The 7078-nt window shown below is 46.1% G+C and overlaps 2 non-coding genes across 2 annotated transcripts; one reads left to right on the top strand and one right to left on the bottom strand.

The window, feature by feature from the left end:
* Positions 1 to 526: 526 nt before the first annotated feature.
* Positions 527 to 601, bottom strand: Trnat-ugu (transfer RNA threonine (anticodon UGU)). Its single transcript has one exon. It is a non-coding gene; the product is annotated as a tRNA-Thr (tRNA).
* Positions 602 to 963: 362 nt separating this feature from the next.
* On the top strand, positions 964 to 1038 carry Trnai-uau (transfer RNA isoleucine (anticodon UAU)). The gene has a single exon. It is a non-coding gene; the product is annotated as a tRNA-Ile (tRNA).
* The last annotated feature ends 6040 nt before the right edge of the window (positions 1039 to 7078 follow it).

A 7078-nucleotide genomic window follows, 5' to 3' on the forward strand; every position in this document is an offset into this window, starting at 1 on the left:
CATCAGAATGGATATACAAAAGTCAGACGGACAGCGTAATACCTGAATAAACTTCTACTAAACGGAAAAAATTGAAAAATAATGTTTTCTAACGAGTAAAAAATTTTATAGAGCACATAAGGCCAAATCTATGATTTATACTTGTCAGGCGTAACTAGTTTTGTCACATATTTGTGACAAAAGGCACTTGAGAAACTGAACACGTACAACAATTAATTTAGTAAAAGATTTGTATTTAACATTTTGATATTACTTGATAGGATTTACTTGATTGAAAATGAAGAATACTTAGTGGCATTCGTTTTAATTTTTGTATACGATTAAATATAGTCCTATTAAAATTCTCGGTAACAGTCTATTCTCTTGTTTTTTTTTTAACTATATATATGACGGTAGTATCTGTTCCCGAAAGAACAGTTACCGTGGATGACCATGCAGCTTTGCTAGAAATGAAATGATAATTAAATAGACACCCTAGCTGCAAGCAGGCGTTGATACACTTCATTGGGGACATGTTGAAAATGTGTGCCCCGACCGGGACTCGAACCCGGGATCTCCTGCTTACATGGCAGACGCTCTATCCATCTGAGCCACCGCGGGCACAGAGGATAGTGCGTCTGCAGGGACTTATCCCTTGCACGCTCCCCGTGAGATCCACATTCCCAACATGTCCACAACACTACATTCGTAGTGTGCCTAATAGATGTTTGCCCATCATACTCATACCGTCATATATATAGTTAAAAAAAATATGGGTTCCCGGCCTTTGACCTTCTTGTGCGAACGCACACGCTGTGCCCGAACTCGTACGGGACTTGGTAGATTAATCTGCCACGAGTAATGAGTATGATGGGCAAACATCTATTAGGCGCACTACGAATGTAGTGTTGTGGACATGTTGGGAATGTGGATCTCACGGGGAGCGTGCAAGGGATAAGTCCCTGCAGACGCACTATCCTTTGTGCCCGCGGTGGCTCAGATGGATAGAGCGTCTGCCATATAAGCAGGAGATCCCGGGTTCGAGTCCCGGTCGGGGCACACATTTTCAACATGTCCCCAATGATGTGTATCAACGCCTGCTTGCAGCTAGGGTGTCTATTTAATTATCATTTTATTCTCTTGTTTTATCGCAGATGAACGTTACACTTGCTACACATGAATACTGTGTGTTCTTTACAATTTGGTATTTTGCGTCTTTGCCTTGTGTCTGTAACATGAAGTCAATGACGTTCCATATAAGTTCTGGTAGATTTATGTGAAATCGGTTTTGTAAGATCCCCATGCTTCTTAGTATTAGATCTGCCTCTATATTAACTGAAGGCCCATCTCTGTTTCCATTTCCCTTGCCTTTTCCCTCTTTGCAGAGTGGCTCTGCTATTCTGGATTTTAATTCTAGTAGATCTTATTGCGAGGAATTTTGAAACTGTTACAGTCCCTCACCGCAAGTGGACACGAGCACTGGCGTCTCCATTTTCATTTCGTGAAGCATAAAGCCTCGGGGATCCATCGCTCATAAAGCAAATGCTTCAGAGCATTAGCTGTTCATCAGAATTTCCACATCGAAGTGAAATTTAATCAGTCAGAACAGTGTTTAATTCGGATATCCATATGGCACGAATGGAAACGTGTCCGCAGCTCGTGGGCTTGTGGTAGGTTCTCACTTCCCGGGCACGGGGTGTCGGGTTCGGCGGGGTCACTGATTTTCTCTGCGTCAAGACGGTTGGGTGTTGTGTGTCCTTCATCATCATTGAATCGCAAGTCACCGATATGCGTCAACTAAAAAGGACTTGCAATACGGCGGCCAAACTCCCCCGCATGGGGCCTCCTGGCCAACAATGCCAAACAATCATTTCATTTTCGTTTCAATGGGAACGTGTAATAAATTAAAGTGTATGTAAGTAAATGATGGACACACCTGGTCACTGTAGTATTCTGGCACTGCAAATAAATGGAGAAACCACGTGCCACGCACCACGAAGTAATTATCTTAATGGGACGGAAATCTGTAGATGTGATGTACATGTGCAGACAACAAATGATAACAATTTGAAAGTGGTCGTTTATTGAAAAGAAGGAGCTTCACAAACTGAGCAAGTCAATAACGCGTTGGTCCACCTCTGGCCCTTACGCAAGCAGTTATTCGACTTGTCATTGATTCATACAGTTTTTGGATGTCCTCTTGAGGGATATCGTGCCAAATTCTGTCCAACTGGTGCGTTAGTCCGATAAAATCCCTAGCTAGTTGTAGGTCCCATCCTATGATGTTCCAGACGTTCTCATTTGAGGAGAGACCAGGCGAACTTGCAGCCTTAGACAAGGTTTGGCAAGCACGAATGCAAGCAGGAGAAACTCTCGCTGTGTGCAGGCGGGCGGAATCTTTGTGGGCTGTAAGCACAGGATGGCTTTCCACGAAGGGCAACGAAACTGGGCGTGGAATATCGTCGACGTATCCGGTGCTGTAAGGATGACTCTGATGACAACCAAAGGGGTCGTACTATGTTTTGCAATGACATCCCCCACCGTCACTCTCGATTGTCGGTCCGTGTGGCGGGTGACAGTCTCGTTAGTATGCCATCGCTGTCTGGAGGGTCTCCAGACGCGTCTTCGCTGTTCATCGGAGCTCAGTTCGAAGCTGGACTCGTCACTGAGACAATGCAGTCCCAGTTAATGAGATTACAGGCCGAAGGTGTCCGACGCCACTGCAAACGGGCTTTTTGGTGTACGGAGATCAATGGTAGTCAGCGCAAGGGGCGCCTTGAGGTCAGTCCCCTTTCTGTGAGCCACCTACACTCCTGGAAATGGAAAAAAGAACACATTGACACCGGTGTGTCAGACCCACCATACTTGCTCCGGACACTGCGAGAGGGCTGTACAAGCAATGATCACACGCACGGCACAGCGGACACACCAGGAACCGCGGTGTTGGCCGTCGAATGGCGCTAGCTGCGCAGCATTTGTGCACCGCCGCCGTCAGTGTCAGCCAGTTTGCCGTGGCATACGGAGCTCCATCGCAGTCTTTAACACTGGTAGCATGCCGCGACAGCGTGGACGTGAACCGTATGTGCAGTTGACGGACTTTGAGCGAGGGCGTATAGTGGGCATGCGGGAGGCCGGGTGGACGTACCGCCGAATTGCTCAACACGTGGGGCGTGAGGTCTCCACAGTACATCGATGTTGTCGCCAGTGGTCGGCGGAAGGTGCACGTGCCCGTCGACCTGGGACCGGACCGCAGCGACGCACGGATGCACGCCAAGACCGTAGGATCCTACGCAGTGCCGTAGGGGACCGCACCGCCACTTCCCAGCAAATTAGGGACACTGTTGCTCCTGGGGTATCGGCGAGGACCATTCGCAACCGTCTCCATGAAGCTGCGCTACGGTCCCGCACACCGTTAGGCCGTCTTCCGCTCACGCCCCAACATCGTGCAGCCCGCCTCCAGTGGTGTCGCGACAGGCGTGAATGGAGGGACGAATGGAGACGTGTCGTCTTCAGCGATGAGAGTCGCTTCTGCCTTGGTGCCAATGATGGTCGTATGCGTGTTTGGCACCGTGCAGGTGAGCGCCACAATCAGGACTGCATACGACCGAGGCACACAGGGCCAACACCCGGCATCATGGTGTGGGGAGCGATCTCCTACACTGGCCGTACACCACTGGTGATCGTCGAGGGGACACTGAATAGTGCACGGTACATCCAAACCGTCATCGAACCCATCGTTCTACCATTCCTAGACCGGCAAGGGAACTTGCTGTTCCAACAGGACAATGCACGTCCGCATGTATCCCGTGCCACCCAACGTGCTCTAGAAGGTGTAGGTCAACTACCCTGGCCAGCAAGATCTCCGGATCTGTCCTCCATTGAGCATGTTTGGGACTGGATGAAGCGTCGTCTCACGCGGTCTGCACGTCCAGCACGAACGCTGGTCCAACTGAGGCGCCAGGTGGAAATGGCATGGCAAGCCGTTCCACAGGACTACATCCAGCATCTCTACGATCGTCTCCATGGGCGAATAGCAGCCTGCATTGCTGCGAAAGGTGGATATACACTGTACTAGTGCCGACATTGTGCATGCTCTGTTGCCTGTGTTTATGTGCCTGTGGTTCTGTCAGTGTGATCATGTGATGTATCTGACCCCAGGAATGTGTCAATAAAGTTTCCCCTTCCTGGGACAATGAATTCACGGTGTTCTTATTTCAATTTCCAGGAGTGTATTAATAGTCGTTGTGGTCAGTGAAGCACCAGTTGCACGTCGGATCGCCGATAATGATTAATACGGCGCTCTGAGTGCCCCTCGGGCGATTTCCCGGTCCTCACGTTCTGTCGTCTCTCTAGGTCGACCGCTTTCTTCTTGACGCCGTGTTCGCCCATGGTTCACCTGTTCCCGCCAACATCGTCGAATAGTGGCATCGCTCCTGTTCTAATGTGGAGCGATTCACCGATTATTCCAACCGTCTTCTTTCAGTCCAACCACACGTCACCTCTCAAATGCTGACATCTGCGTATATTTTTCCCGTGCGTATCTGCGAGGCGTAGTTACTGTACAAGCGGTTACCGTAGCTACATTAGCGTGTTGGAGAAAAGTCGGCATGTAGCCTGTAGTTTTCAATCGCGTTGAATTTTCTGTGCATCTTTGATGTGTGGGTGTGAGGGATGCTGTAAACGGGCAGTTGTGCATCGGATACAAGCTACTGGACTGTAGAGGTTCCATGTCGTGCCCGTTGCCGCGTTAGTCTCTTAGAGAGAAGTCTTAAGGGAGCCTGTAGTTTTCACTCGCGATGCAATGTCCAACAGAGTACTGGGATTGAAATTCACAAACACTTTATGCGCTGGTACCGACATGTCCCCTGTTTGCTATCTTTGCCATCTGCGCGGTGAGATTGCGCTGCAGCGTCACATATTCATACACCGACCGTCACACTTAACAAATTTGCAATTTCCGTCGCTACCTCTGTTAATATCAGTTAGGCCTATGACCAATTTGCGTAACTCTTTCATGGCGCGTCTTTCTTTGTCCTATGTTGTATTTGCTGTCGCTTTACTTTGTTTTGCCTCTTGTATGCGCTCACAAACGCACACGAATGCCCCTTGATGCGCATTTTACACAAACCATATTTTCGTATTCACTAGCACGTGAAAGACTTTCATTACATCAAAATGTTTACAGCACTCAGTGTTCTATTAACTTACACAAGGAATGACATGTGCAACGGCACGGCGTTTACCAGTATTCACTGTGTATTAACGGTTCGATGGGACATGCAGACTGTAACCCTCATGTACCGCCCAGTGGAATGCTGAATGCGGTATTTGGAAATCAACTTATTACGTTGCACGTTCCAACAAAAGCATTTGCCAAGTACAACGTACTAAGTGGATTTCCAAACTCCGAATCCGCACTTACGAAACTTAATTACTTTAAATGCGAACATTTTAGATGAGGCTTCACCGTGACCGTTATTGACATTTCATGAAAAAACAAGTTTCCTGTTACGTCGCTGTTTATCTTTAGTTTCCCGACGCCATATTTGTTTACAAAAATGACAGTATACATGTGATGTGTTATGGCAGTGAAAGGAACCTGTGACCACTGGAGACAGTGCCACACGTTCCTCCAAAAACTCGTAACACAACAAACACACACTCACACATATCATACTAACAAATGTAAATTCACCTGATGATGGAGGTTTAAACCTTTGAAACGCATTGTGGAGATAAATAAACAGTGACTGGTAACACTAAACTTGTGTTTCATTTAAACGTAACTACCTCTTGTTTTCTAAAGATGACTCGTAGTCATTGTACCAATTGATTTATTCTCTGCAGATAGTGGGCGATAAAGTGCATGCAACGAACACTGCACAACAGAGAGGCAAACGAGACGGTTCTAATGTTACTATAATGTGAACTGCGAGATGTTAAGATGCCATCTGAGTTTGTTTTATTCGTCTGATTCTAAAATCAGTAGAGCCAGTCTTCCATTAAGGTTCCGAGATGCTAATCGTTATTTCCTGAGAAACGTAAGAAGTCACCAAAAATGCTTCACACTATGTTAGAATCTACACGAGATCGCCTTATGTGTTCCCCCAGGCAATTTTTAACGAAAGTGTTCCGTCTGGAAGGGTAATCAAGTGTTGCCACTCCACGAACGGATCGTAGACTGCTAATGTTAACATATGATCGCATATGTAGGTCATCCGAGGCAACGTACTAAAAATCGATTTGTCTTACTACAGATCTCATTTCACGAACCGATTCTCCTTCACGGAACCCGATCCTAAACTAGTAGTGAGCTACCTTAATACTTTGGCGTCACATCAACGATGCTATAGTACAAAGAAGTAACTTTCAGAACTGAAACTATCTCAGTACCTAACTGCAAAGAGCCAAACAATGACGATAGCTTCTCGTGTGTGTGTCGTGGACAGAGACGCGAACAGCAGATCCTTCTAGCAGTGTACCAAAAATCCATGAGGCAGAAAAACATGAGAGGCCTTGGTAGCTTCGTGTGAAATCCACACCTACCGTAAGTGGCACTCAAAAAATCGAATTTTCCATTTACAAGCATCACTTTGATATGATGTGAACTCTTGATGCTCGGCATTACGGGGTGAAAATGATAGATCGACCGAAGTCAGAGCAAAAGGGAAGAGATGTAAAACCTGCAACCTTTCTGCTACATGTAGCAAATGTTTCTTTAAAAAAATCTGGAGAAATTGAAATGGCAGGAACGGGAAGGGAGTAATAAGGTGTCAAGCCACTTTACAAACAAATCTGAAAAACAGATTTATTGTTAGTCTCTTCAAAACTTTAAATTCTAGAATTTAGATTGTCAGTTCATAAAACCTTAAAGAACCTCTGATAACAGTTTTAAAGAACATTATTAACTTTACAACTCTGATCGCTGACAATAAACAATAAACAATATGTACAAATAACTCCTAAAATCTTCAAGTGTGACCTTTCCTCCTTAAAAAAAAAATAATTACAACTCACAATCTCACAAACGACTGAGTAGCGAAATCAAGACAATTAGTTAAACAGCAGATAAAATACTTGCAATTGCATTAACGGCCAA

Source organism: Schistocerca nitens, chromosome 7 (assembly GCF_023898315.1).
Source record: "Schistocerca nitens isolate TAMUIC-IGC-003100 chromosome 7, iqSchNite1.1, whole genome shotgun sequence".
NCBI lineage: Eukaryota > Metazoa > Arthropoda > Insecta > Orthoptera > Acrididae > Schistocerca > Schistocerca nitens.